The sequence below is a fragment of the Rattus norvegicus genome, chromosome 6, assembly GCF_036323735.1.
Source record: "Rattus norvegicus strain BN/NHsdMcwi chromosome 6, GRCr8, whole genome shotgun sequence".
NCBI classification, from domain to species: domain Eukaryota; kingdom Metazoa; phylum Chordata; class Mammalia; order Rodentia; family Muridae; genus Rattus; species Rattus norvegicus.
In genome coordinates this window covers 45,618,924-45,632,217 of record NC_086024.1, presented here as the reverse complement: position 1 = coordinate 45,632,217, position 13,294 = coordinate 45,618,924, and positions in this window count along the sequence as shown.

Genomic DNA, 13,294 nt, shown 5'->3' with positions numbered 1-13,294 from the left:
CTTAGGATACATCCCACAGCCTGAACTCCATTCCAGATCCTGTCTTTGGATCTTTCTACTGTGTGGCCCAGGGCACAGGAGCCCCCTAAACACAGACCAGCATTGTTTGGCCTCACGCCCTGCCCTGCTGCACTTTGCAGTGGGCTCTCATGCCAAAGCCTCACCTGCAGATTCCTCCTCTGCTGCAGTGCGTCCTAGGGCCCCCCCCATAGCTTCCCAGGCATCCTAGGCCCCCCATAGCTCCCCAGGCATCCTAGGCCCCCCCATAGCTTCCCAGGCATCCTAGGCTCTCCCATAGCTTCCCAGGTGCCCTAGCTCCCCCATAGCTTCCCAGGCATCCTAGGCCCCCCATAGCTCCCCAGGCATCCTAGGCCCCCCCATAGCTTCCCAGGCATCCTAGGCTCTCCCATAGCTTCCCAGGTGCCCTAGCTCCCCCACCCATAGCTTCCCAGACTCTGGCTGATGTTTGGCAATGGCTTCTGCCTGAGATGTTTTCTCCATCCAAGACAGGGACCGAGGGGATGTTCTCTGAGGGTACTTCCAGTCTCTGAGGCCATGGCCTGTCGTCTGGAGGAGAGACCAGCCAGAATCATCTGTCCCAAATCAGCCTGACCCTCCCCAACTCTGAAGCATCCCAAGAAGAGCAATGACTGGCTAGGAGACTTCCTGACAGTTACCTTGCTGTCCTATGTGCCTAGTCTTTCATACTTGGTAGAGGACACCATCTCTGTGTCGCCTGCTTGACCCGAGGACCTGGACCACTTCTCCTAAGCCATACTGTCTGGACAGCTATTGGAGAGGGAACAGCAAGTCCATCACTACCAAATTGGGTTGACCAAGTTCAGAGAAGGTACTGAGGATAATGCTAATGTCAAACAAAGCCTTAGGCACTCTCAGAATCCAGACAGGACCTCAGATCCCCCTCTCACCTAGTTATTATCAAAAGCTGTAACAGTAGCAACCAGTGGCTTCCCTGCATGGATGTGTCTGGTTAAACAGAGAGCAGTCCACTATCAATAGCCCTACCGCCATGCTGCCTTCCCCTAACAGGAAGGTATGTTTGTCAGCTGTGCTAGACCCTATCTAATTATGGGGAGGCAGAGGCAGGAAGATCCCTATGACTGACTGGACAGCCAATCTAGCTGAATTGGTGAGCTCTGGGTTCATTGAGATTGTCTCAAGCACTAACACCTAAGGTCTACCTCTGGTATAGACACACACACACACACACACACACACACACACACACACACACACACACACGAATAATCTTTGTGATGTCTGGGCAAGGCTGACAATGACCACCAGAGCCTGTTAAAATGGACTGTCAGCTGGTCACATTCAAATGTTCTAGTAGACCCAAGAGCAAGGTTTACATAACACTGGAGTCTTCTGAAACGGATTTGTAGGCCACAGTGGCCTGGGATCATAGGGCCCAGACAGGGCAAGGTGGCTCCTGCAGTCCTCTCGGGAAGAAAGGGGACTGAAGTCAATATCATCATTAGTAGAGCCTCAGATTCTTCCAGAGACTCTGGAATTAGAACACATGTGTGAAAAGTCCTGGCTTCTAAATGCCAGAAACAATATTTTAAAATATATAATGCACTCTGGAGGAAATTGCATAACTTCATGTCTGTCCATGGACTGCAAGGACATAAGGCTGCCAGTCTAGAAGGTACAGAGTTCTCGATGGCTGAAAGAGTGTGGAGTGATGGAGCTAGGGCTGTGGGGGTGTAGGAAGATTGTGGGGCACCTGAGGCAGCACCCACAGGCCTCAAGTACTGAGGTGTGGGACCAGGAAGGGAGGCCATGAGGGAGGTAGGACATAAGAAGGGACCTTGCTCCAACCTGGAAGGGAGCGTAGGGCTCAGCCAGTCTCATTAAGAGCAGCTGAAAGCATGGAACTGTGAGGACCTAGCCACGGCTCCTCAGGGTAGAGCGAGGGAGTTAAGACAGAAGGGTTATTGAGCCATGCAGTATGGACTTGTGTCTACTAGGGAGAGTGGGGCGGGAAAAATCTCAAGTTCAAGGCCAATCTGGCAACTTGGACCCAGTCTCCAAATAAACATTACAGAAAGGAAGGGCAGATGAGAGGGCTTAGTGGGTCAAGGCTCTTGCTGCAACGCCAGCTGACCTGAGCACAATCCCTGGAGCTTACACAAAGGAGGAAGAGGAGAAAAGACTCCAGAAGTTCTCTGTCCTCCCACACACATGTTGCATGTGAGTTCACACACATACACACACATGCACACACGCACACACGCACACCACACACACATTGCACATGCACAGACACAGGCAATAGCAATAAATACAGAGATTAAATATATGAAGGGGACAGGAGCACTCCTCTCTGGAGTTCTTGCTGAATCCAGTGGAATCAAATCCCACACTGATTAGAAGGGGATCTAGAAAAAACAAGACATATAGAAAAAAGGATGCAAAGAAAGCAAACAAAAACCAAGAAAGTAGATAACTTTGGTGAGACCAGTCACCGTGTGTGCCATAGGGGTCTCTGGGCAACAAGCTAAGAATTCCAGCTTTGCACTGTCTATGCCAGGAGTGCTGGACAGCCTCAGGTAACTCGAAATAGCTTCAGTGGGACACCTTGCATCTGAAGAGTGGGCATCTGTACCCCTGGCTAGCAGACTCAGGGTGGCCTCTGCCCTGACTACTCTCAGGACTGAAGGGACATGCCAAAGAAGAGGACAAACAAAAAAGTAATTAGTTAAAATGAAAAAGACCCACTCACTGTGTTCATCTTGCACCCAAGAGGCCAGAAGGTCTGTATGGAGGAATCCATCCACTCAGCTCTGACCCAGATGTAGCCAATCACTGCTGTCTCCAGGTTGAGCTGTCCTGGAGTGAAACCTCTTTCCCAAGTTTTCAGATTAGAAATCAGTGATACACCTACCTGCTAACCTCTCCAGAGATGGAGAGCCAAGCTGGCATAGATACTTCTCACCCTCTCCATCCCTAGCAGCTAGCCAGACAGCTCTGGTCCAGGTGGGGCTGAGCCTCTAGATGCCACACTGCCTTCCCTGACTTTGGCTGCTGCAGTGGGAAAGCCCCTCCCCCAGCTCTCTGTGCTGTTAACAGCTGGTACCAAACTGTTGGGCATGTTCACGCCACTAGCCCGTTTCATAGTAGACGTCTTTAAAAGTTCTTCTAATACAGAAGTTTTAGAACTTTAAGAAAAAAAGAACTCTCTAGAAAGAATTTGGCTCTTAGATCTAAACAAATGAAGGAGAAGGAACCTGGACGTTGAAAGATGTCGGACAGCCTTGCCAAATCCCAGATCTGGAGTTCTGTCTATTTCCCATTAACTGTTACCATTCAAGCATCAAATTCTTCACCAACAGTAAGATCGTGGTCTGAAACCTCACCTGTAAACTACAGCAGTCAGCATGAGTTAACCAAGTCACAGATGATACTACACTAGGGACAGGTGTAGGCCCTGGTTCTGGCTGCTTAGTGCCAGGGCCCCTGGCTCAATTATTTTTGATACTTTTGTTCATTATATGTCAGTAGCATTAATACACACACACACCATAATGGGCAGCATACTCTCTGAGGCAGTGGTTCTCAGCTTATGGGCTGTGACCCCCATAGAGGTCATATATGAGATACCCTGCATATCAGATGTTTGCATTACAGTTCATCATAGTAGCAAAGTTACAGTTATGAAGTAGCCAAAAAATAACTTTATGGTTGGGGGTCACCACAACACGAGGAACTGTATTGGAGGATACCAGCATTAGGAAGGCTGAGAGTCACTGCTCTAAAGGCTGTATTGGTAACAAGAAGAGTCAGAGATGCTCAGAGACATTTCTCTTGGCACAGCTGACTACATGACGAAGCTATGGAGTCTCTGAGGTCAGAGCAAGGTTTGCTATAGTTAGTCTTGGGTGGGGACTAAGTCAGATGGCTTCCAGTCCCACTCTGTGGCCCCTGGCGGAGAGAAGACAGACTACTTAGTTCTTCCAAAGAATCCTATCACATCCCTGCAGACGGCCTGAGAAGACAGGAATCTGTCAGGCAGGCATCTGAGGCTGCTGGTGTTTAGTAAAATGCTAGCCGGCATCGTCTGCCTGGTGCATCTGTTGATTTGTTCTGTTATTTGAAAGCAAGAAGAGAAAAGAAAACAAAGCCCAGTAAGGCATCTTTGCTGGTGAGCACCCTTCAGAGTGTCCTGGAGCTGGCTACCGGCTATACCTGCATGCTTGCTGCTGTCTTGTTCCAAACAGTGGGGTGCAGAGAGACCAGCTGCAAGGCTGAGGCACCCACAGCAGCCCTCAATGGTGGCTCATCCTCCTTCTGACCTCCCATTTGGGGAAAAATACCCCTCAACCAATCTCCATCACTATCTTCGTGGCATCCTGGGCCCAGTAGAGCTGCAGAGGGAGGTACATATGGGTGACAGCGTTGTTCAGGTTGCAGGTGAGGGTGGGGACAGACATGTCAAATTTTAGGCCTTTCCTTTTCCACAGTGTCTTTCCTGAGTGGGAGTGGATCTACTCCAATCTGAGACTTGCCCTTCCCAACAAAGTATCCTAGGTCCCCATCAGTGGTTCCTGCCAAAGGGCTAGCCCTACACAATGGCAGCCAAGGTTCTTGGGATCTCTCAGCACAACAGCCTACAACACACTGCATCAGCTCTGTCCATCCCTAGTTTTTTGTCAACCCAACACAAACTAGAGTCATCTAGGAAGAGAAACCTCACCTGAGATAATGTTTCCCTTGTACTGGCCCATAGGCAAGTCTGAAGGGCATTTTCTTGACTTAAGCGTGACGTGTGTGTGTGTGTGTGTGTGTGTGTGTGTGTGTGTGTGTGTGTGCGCGCGCGCGCGCGCATGCAGGCTTTTGTGCTTGGACTTTCAACATTTGTGCTTCTTTGTTTCAAGTTCTTTAGCTCCAAATCTGGGGGTCTGGGGTCAAGAAAGCCCAGCCCGCCTAGAGCCATACTGTGGGGGTCACGAGTCTCCTCACCGCAAGCTGTGTCAGGCTGTCTTCCTTCCTCCAGGTTGTGTGGAGTCTCAGCCTGAGTGAGTGGAGGGACAGAGAAAGCTGGCTCTATCTGGAAGCAAGAACTTGTCTATCAGTTTGATGGTGGTATTCCTGTTCAAATAACTTGCCCTTCAACCAGAAAATTTCCACTATGAAGATGGAGTAAAGATTTTTCTGAGCCTGACCTGGTTGACCTACTTTACTCTGTCATAAATCATTCTTTTTTAAAAGTTCCCTCTCACTTTGTAAGACTAAAGGCTGAGCTTTAATAATGCACTTTGATTTGGGGGGCGTGTATCTTTTTAACTTCAGACATCAGTGAATAATGAGCAGGTTTCTGTTTTTCTAAGGAGTGGAGTCAGAGGAGGGTGTGTGTATGTTGGGAGTATCTGTACAACCTGCTAGAGTGACCCCCAACCTCCCTCTTTCAGGAGGGAGAGCCACCCCAGTTTGTTGGGAGGAGGGGGAAGGCCAGGGTCCTTGTCCAAAGCCTTCCATGGGCTCCCCTGAGGGAGAGCCCTCAGGAGCACACACAGAGAAACCTGTGCTCTGTGTGGAAGAGACACCAAAAGAGGCCTCACAGAGTAGGAGACCCAACAACACAAGAGGGTCTGGGAGTTGGAGCCACAGTGTGAACAAAGCCATGGAAAATCCAGATGAGTGCCCTCTATGTCCTTCCCACAGCACAGCACAGCACAGCACAGCACAGCACAGCACAGCACAGCACAGCACAGCACAGCACAGCGAGTTCTGCCATTTTCTGGAATGCTCACCCACCACCCTGCAGATGCCAGGGCTGTCAAGCCTGTATGACTGCCCAAGGGCAGCTGTCATCTGCCATTTCCAGGGATATCCATGGGGGAGAAATGACCAGAATGCTCCATGGTGGGAAGGTGTCCACTTAACCTCCAACATGGGACCTTGGTGGCTATGGGAAGGTGGCCTATTAGAGATCGATGACCCCCAAGACCTAGGAAAGGACCCACTGTTCTCTCACAGGGGAAGTCACGCAAGGGAAGGGACACATGTGACCAGCATGGAGGGTTCATGGGTGATGATGGCTTCTTTATTGGCCACTGTGATGTTCTGCTTGAAGCCCTCACCATCACAGCCTGTTCTGCAGAGGGACACACCCTCTGTCTTCTCACCCTGTACCAGTGGACCCAGCACCCCAGGAAATGCATAAGCCTTACCCACCACAGCCCACAAAGACACCAGGACAGCAGTGTCCACCCAGCCAAGAACATCAGGAGGAGGAGCCAGTAAGATGACTAAAGACTCATTCAGTGCTCTGTCCAGAGGGGCTGAGGTGCCACAGACCCGAGGGACTGGCATCTCATGGGGCAGGCATCTATGTCCTCCCTTCAGGGGCATCAACCTTTTATAGGTATTGGGACTTCCTGTTGGGCGCAGCTGAGCAGCTCTGCCTCTGATTGCCTGGCCCTTTCCTCAAAAAGTTCCCTCCCGTGTCCTGGCACCCCAGTAATCTGTAGGGAGCAGCTAGCTCATGACCCAGCAGGTTGGCTCAAGGCCACCTCAGATGTTGCCCCACTCCACTCTGCTACTCACATGAAGGGGTCAATTGGTGTAAACCTTGTATAAGTTCCTATCTTCATTTAACCTGAATTTTCTACATTTGACAACTTTCTTCATTTAACCCAAATTCTCTAAATTTGACAACTTTCTTCCCACATTCTCTTCTCAGGCAGAGACTGTCCACATCCTCTTGAAAGAGAGATTCACTTTCTGAACAATATTGCCTGCCCAGTCACTCATGTAATCAGAGACAGACAGCAGCATAGCCCGCGCATTAAGAATCACGGGCTTTGGGGAATGCCACAACTAGGCCATATGGGTCACCCGTGCTCTCCCAATGAATCTAGTGGGTGGTAGCTCTTCAGATGGGCATGGCAAGTTCTCCAACTCAGACACTGTACAGAGATCAGAGCTGGAGGGTAAGGACAGTCACCTCCCTGCTCATGTATTCTGGGGAGCCAAGTGAGGACAGAGGCAGAATGTGTAGCCTGTTGAAACTGGGGATTGCTGGACGCTTGGGGTTCCAGATGCTTCTGCCAACCTGTCACTATAAACGTGGAGTTGAAAGAGAGCTCCAGCCTCAGCTTGAACCAGTGAATCCATAGAGAGGAAAGACCCCAAGCAGATGGTGGGCAGGAGCGAGATTGAAAGTCCTCCTGCCAGGACTATCCCCAGGGTGATATGACCCCAAGGCTGGCCATTCTGTTTAAGGAGTGACCCTGTGTCTCAGGCTTGAGCGTTCTGGTGTCACCTCAACTAGACATGTGAAGTTAACTTGCAGAGAGATTTATGTGTGAGAGAAATAACCCAGGACACTTATGTGATTAGAGTTATAACCCCATTCTCTGGTATGTTCTGCCCCTGAAGTATTTACTCAGTGGCTTCCTCTTGGCCACTGTGTCTTCACTTAGATACCTCTAGTGTCTGGAGACCTCTTGACTTCTGTTGAGAGAGCACAGACATGTTCTCTCTCTCCTCCCTGCGTCCTTCCCTCCCCTAGCTCTTCCCAACTCTTCCCTGATTTATATTCCTTAGAAATGCAAATCACCACATTGGGAGGAAAAAAAATATCTGACTTAATCATTCATCTTCTGACTGGCCGCAGCCTTTCAGAGTCCAGCCAATCACGCTGTCCTCTGGCTGTCCTGATCTTGCTTAGCCAAATACAAGATCCCACAGCCCGCTCCTCATAACACCTCCAATCTCAACTTCCATAAAAGCCCAGGGAACTCTCCCTGATGTTGGAATCATGCAGAGCCACACTTTTCCTTGGCAACGGGTTTATTTTTACCTTACGATGCTGGGAGTCAAGGGTACTGAATATGTTAGCTTCCATTCTGTTGGCTGCTGGCAAGCTTGGGGCTGGGTGTCCCTTCCTAAGCAGATGCCGAAGGCCCAGAGAAAGTGTTCTGTGGGACACTGTCCTGCCTGGTTTGGCTGACTTTCTCATCATTTCGTGTCTCTACTCATTTCATATAGTAACTTTGCAAACTTACCACGTGGCATTATTTAGTATTTGTTAGACTATCTGCCTTGTAGAAAGAGATGGATGAAAAGTGGAAAAACTGATGGATTGGAGAAGGAGATAGGAAAGATGGATAAAAGAAGGAAGAAATAAAGAAAGAAGAAAGGGAGAAGGGAGGGAAAGGGAAAAGTAGGGAGGGGGAGAAAGAAAAGGCTATTTTTTGTTTGTTTGTTTTGTTTTTTTTTCTTTTTTTCAGAGCTGGGGACCGAACCCAGGGCCTTGCGGTTGCTAGGCAAGCGCTCTACCACTGAGCTAAATCCCCAACCCCAGAAAAGGCTATGTTTGATACACTGATTACTTTCCTGTTGCTGAGATAAAACACAATAACCAAGTCAACTTATGGAGAAAAGAATTTACTTGATCTTAGCCTAGAGCGTTAGGGTCCTTAAGGGTGGGGACAGTGTAGCGACTGAAGCAGGAAATTGAGAGCTCACATTCCCAACCACTAAACACAAAGTAGAAACAGTAAAAACTGGGAGTAGGGTAGGGCCTTAAGCTCTCAAAGACGGCCCCCAGTGACATACTTCCTCTAGCAAGGCCACACCTCCTAAACCTTTCCCAAAGATTGCGACCAACTGTGGACCAAGTATCCAAATACACGAGCCTGTGGGGAACATTCTCAGTGAAACCACCTCAGATGGGGAACGAGAAAAGGAAGCAAGGAGGAAGAGAGGGGGTTCTCTTCTTTTGAAATCTCCACCTGCTCTCCTTTGGCATTGTCCTAGAGGATCTGATGGGCTTCCCCTAAACCTGGAGTCCTACTGTGCACACCTATGGCAGATAGAGGCTGCTGTCAAAGTGGTCTCAGGGTTCTGCTAGTTCTCTTTCCACGAGAGTCTTCCCAGACAACTTTTTCAACAGAGCCTCACTCTCCTCTCTTCACCTTGGACTTTGTGCATGCGGGGTGTGTGGGTGGGGGGCATTTCCTTCCTCACACAGAAAGGAAAGAAGGGAGTGAATGAAGAGAAAACAGGATTATGTGAAACAGAAAGCTCTGGGACTCTTTATGGGATTCAGGACTCTTTTCTGGAAAGCCACTAAGAACAAAAATGTGAATAAAAAGGACCCTGGGGAAGAGAGCAGAGCCCACAGATTCACCCCAGAGAGGAGGCCTTCAGGTTCAGCGCCTGCTCCCAGCTGACAGGTGAGCTGCCTCCCAGACCTTCCTTCCTTCCTTCCTGTACTAGTATGTCTGTCCTTCACACTGGACTCCACAGGGCTCCAGAACTACATGATCTGTAACCAGGAGACAGCTCTCTGCTGTCCCGAGCCACCACACGGTATGATGGTTTGAAATGTCCCAGGCTTGTGTTTGGAATGTTTAGTCCCCAGACAGTGGTGCTGTTTAGGACGACTGTGGAATCTTTAGCAGACAGGATCTGGCTGGCAGAAGAGGCAGACCCTTAAAGGTGGGCTGTCGAAGGCTGTAGCCCACCCCTGATTGTCCTGCCACATAGTAAACAACTTCCACCACACTCCCGCTGCTGTAAATTCAGCTCCCACCCCTTACCTTCCCTGACATACGGATTGAAACCTGCAGAAACAAAATAAATTTCTCCTTATTTCTGCCAAGTATTTTGTTCACAGCAATGTAAGAGTCACTGCCACGAGAGTTCCTCTCTGTCTTCCCAATCTGCAGACAACATGGCAAAATGACATCTTTCCCCTTCTTTGTGAGTTCCCTGGTCCCTTTGATCTTGTTGATAACTCTTGTTCTTCCCTTTGTAGCTGGATTTAAAAGTTAAAATTGCAAATATCTCATTTCATCCCCATCAGGAGAAGTTGCAGGACTTCAAAGGCTGACACTAGAAGAAAGAAAAGAAGCGGGGCTGTGGTTTATTTTTGGAATAGTCAGTTCCCGGTTAATTTGCTCATTAATTTCATAACTACATGAGCTTAGGGGGTACCAGAGCATCCCAGTGACTTGTGGTATCAATATCATTCTTCCTCTGTGGATGCAACTCAGGGGAGAGGGGAAGGCCTTGGTAGGTTCATGAACAGCAGAGAGACCTATGGAAGGGCATAAATCAAGGAAGGGAGCATGGAAGGAAGGGCTCATGAATCATCACAGTCTGGAACATTAAGAAATTGGGCTGGAGAGATGGCTTTGTGATTTAAGTACACAAAGTATTCTTACAAAGGACCCAAGTGCAGTTTCTAGCATCTATGTTAGATGCCTGACAACTCCAGTTCCTGCAACTCCAGTTCCAAGTGGAATCCAACACCTCTGACTCCCACAGGCATTTGTACATGTGTGTGTGTGTGTGTGTGTGTGTGTGTGTGTACGCACACACGCACGCACACACGCACGCACATGCACAGATACACAAATAGTCATGAGTAAAATAAATCTGAAAAGAACTTGCTATAGGACCATCCAGATAACTCAAGTCTGACAAACTGAGTTCAATCCCAAAAACCTACAGTAGAAGAAAAGAACTGGCCCTCAGAAGTTGTCCTTTGATCTCCACACATGGGGTGTGTGGGAAGGAGAGGGAGAGGGAGGGAGAAGGAAAAGGAAAGGGTGGGGGGAGGGGGAGAGGTAAAAGGGGGGAGAAATACACAAGACATGAAAACAAAGTAGTCTTGCAGTGAGGGCCAGAGAGACTATTTGAGGGAACCCCTGGACACTACAAGTTGGCTTGCATGGAGCTTTTCTGAGTCCCATGTAGCATCAGAGAAGTTTCAGTTTGGGGTGAGCAGATAACTTAGAACTGAGGACCCCAGCTGGGTTGAGTAGCTATACCTTCGTTAGGCCATCATGGTAAGTATATTCTATCTTATGACAGTATCCAATCGAGAGTAGATGGGGATTTCATCTTCCATTTTCTAGACTCCCTTGCAGCTAGGGATGGCTATGCAACATGGTACCCATGACTGAACCACTTTCTCCAAAACACATGAAAGTCTTAATCCCTGATACTATGACATACTGTAAACAGGGTCAGTCACTAAATATTATCAATTCATGGGAGTAGCATGGGAATAAGTGGACCCTTACCCAGTATGACCAATGTTCTTAGGAGAGGCCACTGGAGTCAAACACTTAAGAGGAGCCGTGTGTGATGGCTCAAGAATCACCTAAGAGAAAAGCCTCTGGAAACGCATGTGAGGGAGCTTCTGGATTGGGTCAGTTGAGGTGGGAGGGCCCAGCCTAAGCATAGACAGCACCATCTCATAGGCTGACATTCTGAACTGCATGAGGAGAAAGTTAAGCAGTGGCCTTCATCGGTCTCTGCTTCCTGACTGTAATGCAGAGGGACCAACAACTCATCTTCTCTACCATGATGAAGTGTATCCCCTTAAGCCAAAAGCCCAAATAAAGCCTTCCTCTCTTAAATTGCTTCAGTCTGGTATTTAATGATAACAATAAGGAAAGTAATTAATGTGCCAGGTGAAGAAAGGCAGAGACAGTGAGGAGTCCACAAGCCAAGGAATGCCAGACACCAGCAGAGGCTGAAAGAGGCCAGGAAAAATTCTTCTAGAGCCTTCAGGGGGAGCATGATCCTGACAACACTTTGACTTGTACCTCTATTTTCCAGCGTGTGAGACGACATGTTTGCATTGCTCTTATCTACTGAAGCTGTGACTCTTGGTTACTGCAATGCCAGGAAACAGAGATGTGTCTAACAAAATGTAAGTTGAGTGTGTTAACCCCATGCCTAGCTTTACAGGGAGGGCATGAGGTCTGAGGCACACATACATATAGCATGGGAGCCAAAGCCTGCATGTTCCACACAGCAGGGAGGCAGACAGGGTGGCAGCCATTGAAACACCCACCAAAGATCACTATCATATCACAGGGCCAACAGACACAGGGTAACAGTGTAGAGTGGCTGATGTCACTTCTCAAAGAAATGAGATGGGATTACAGAAAGTGTGTGTGTGTGTGTGTTTGTGTGTGTGTGTGTGTGTGTGTGTGTGTGTGTTTTAAAGAAAGCCATAGCTGGGCTTACTAGTGTAAATCTATCATGTCAGCTCCTTGAAGAGCTGAGGCAGGAGAATTGTAAGTTCAAACCTTCCCTGAGTTATAGAGTGAGTTGAAAGTCGTCTGGGCTATTTAAATGCCAAGAGTAAAAGAGAGGGTTAGGGACAATGTAGCCCCAGGATAGAGCATTTCCTAGCATTTATAAGACCCCACATTTAGTCCCCAAGACTAGGGGAAAAAAAGGAAAAAGAAGGAGAAGGGGGGAGAAAATTAAAAAGAAGCCTTGGGCACTGGAAGATGGCTCAGTGATTAAGAACTGGTTGTCCTTCCAGTGGCCTTAACTTTGGTTCACAGCACACACATGACTGCTCACAACTGTCTAACTCCAGTTCCGGGGAATATGCTGCCCTCTTCTGACTTCCGCAAGCACCGGGCAGGAACATGATGTATAAACATACGTGTCACTCATAAACATGAAATAAAAATAGACACCATTCTACAAATCACAATAGACCAAGTAAACTCACTCTCTTCTATATTTAAAATTTTTTTAAAAATAAATTAAGTCTAAATGAAGTTTTTAAATTTAATTTAAAATTAAAAACAAGAATTAATCAGCATAAAGGAAGAAGTCTGGATACCATAGAGAGCGGTATTGGGAAGCCGGGCGGGACCCAAGCTGGACACAAAGATAGGTTCACAGAGGCTGGGGTAAAATTTATAAGCAAAGGCTGCTCACCTAGACAGCAGCACATAAACTCTCTGCCACACAGAACAGAGAATTCACGGAGCACGGAGTGGAGGAGGCGGGTTACGATGACGGGTGTGAATCATAGCTGCCTTTGATTCCTCTAATAACCTGACTTCCTGGTGACAAAGGAGATACAGGGCTGGCTCGGCAGAAGAGGAGGCGCTTGAGAATTAGTTACCCAAACAAGCTGTCACTTACATCCGCAGCTACGGAATGACGTGCTAGGACCCGCACCATGTCCTTACATGGCTACGTGGATCGCTCCCTCGCAGCCCATAATAGATCCCATTGCGTATTAAAACCTAATATGCACCGAGATAAGCAGCACCACATACTGTGGGGGGGGGGGGATGCTGTGAGTTTGAGGTGAGAGCTGCCTTAGACTCATGTCTAATACCAGGCAACCCCAAATAGATTCCAGATGCCCGAAGGAGTTAAATAACTAGATATATGAGAGGGGAGCTCGTTAAAAATAGATCTGAATATTTATTCCAACTTCAGAGAGAGAGAGGCTAGCTTCTTCAAAATGTAATCAACAGAAGACATT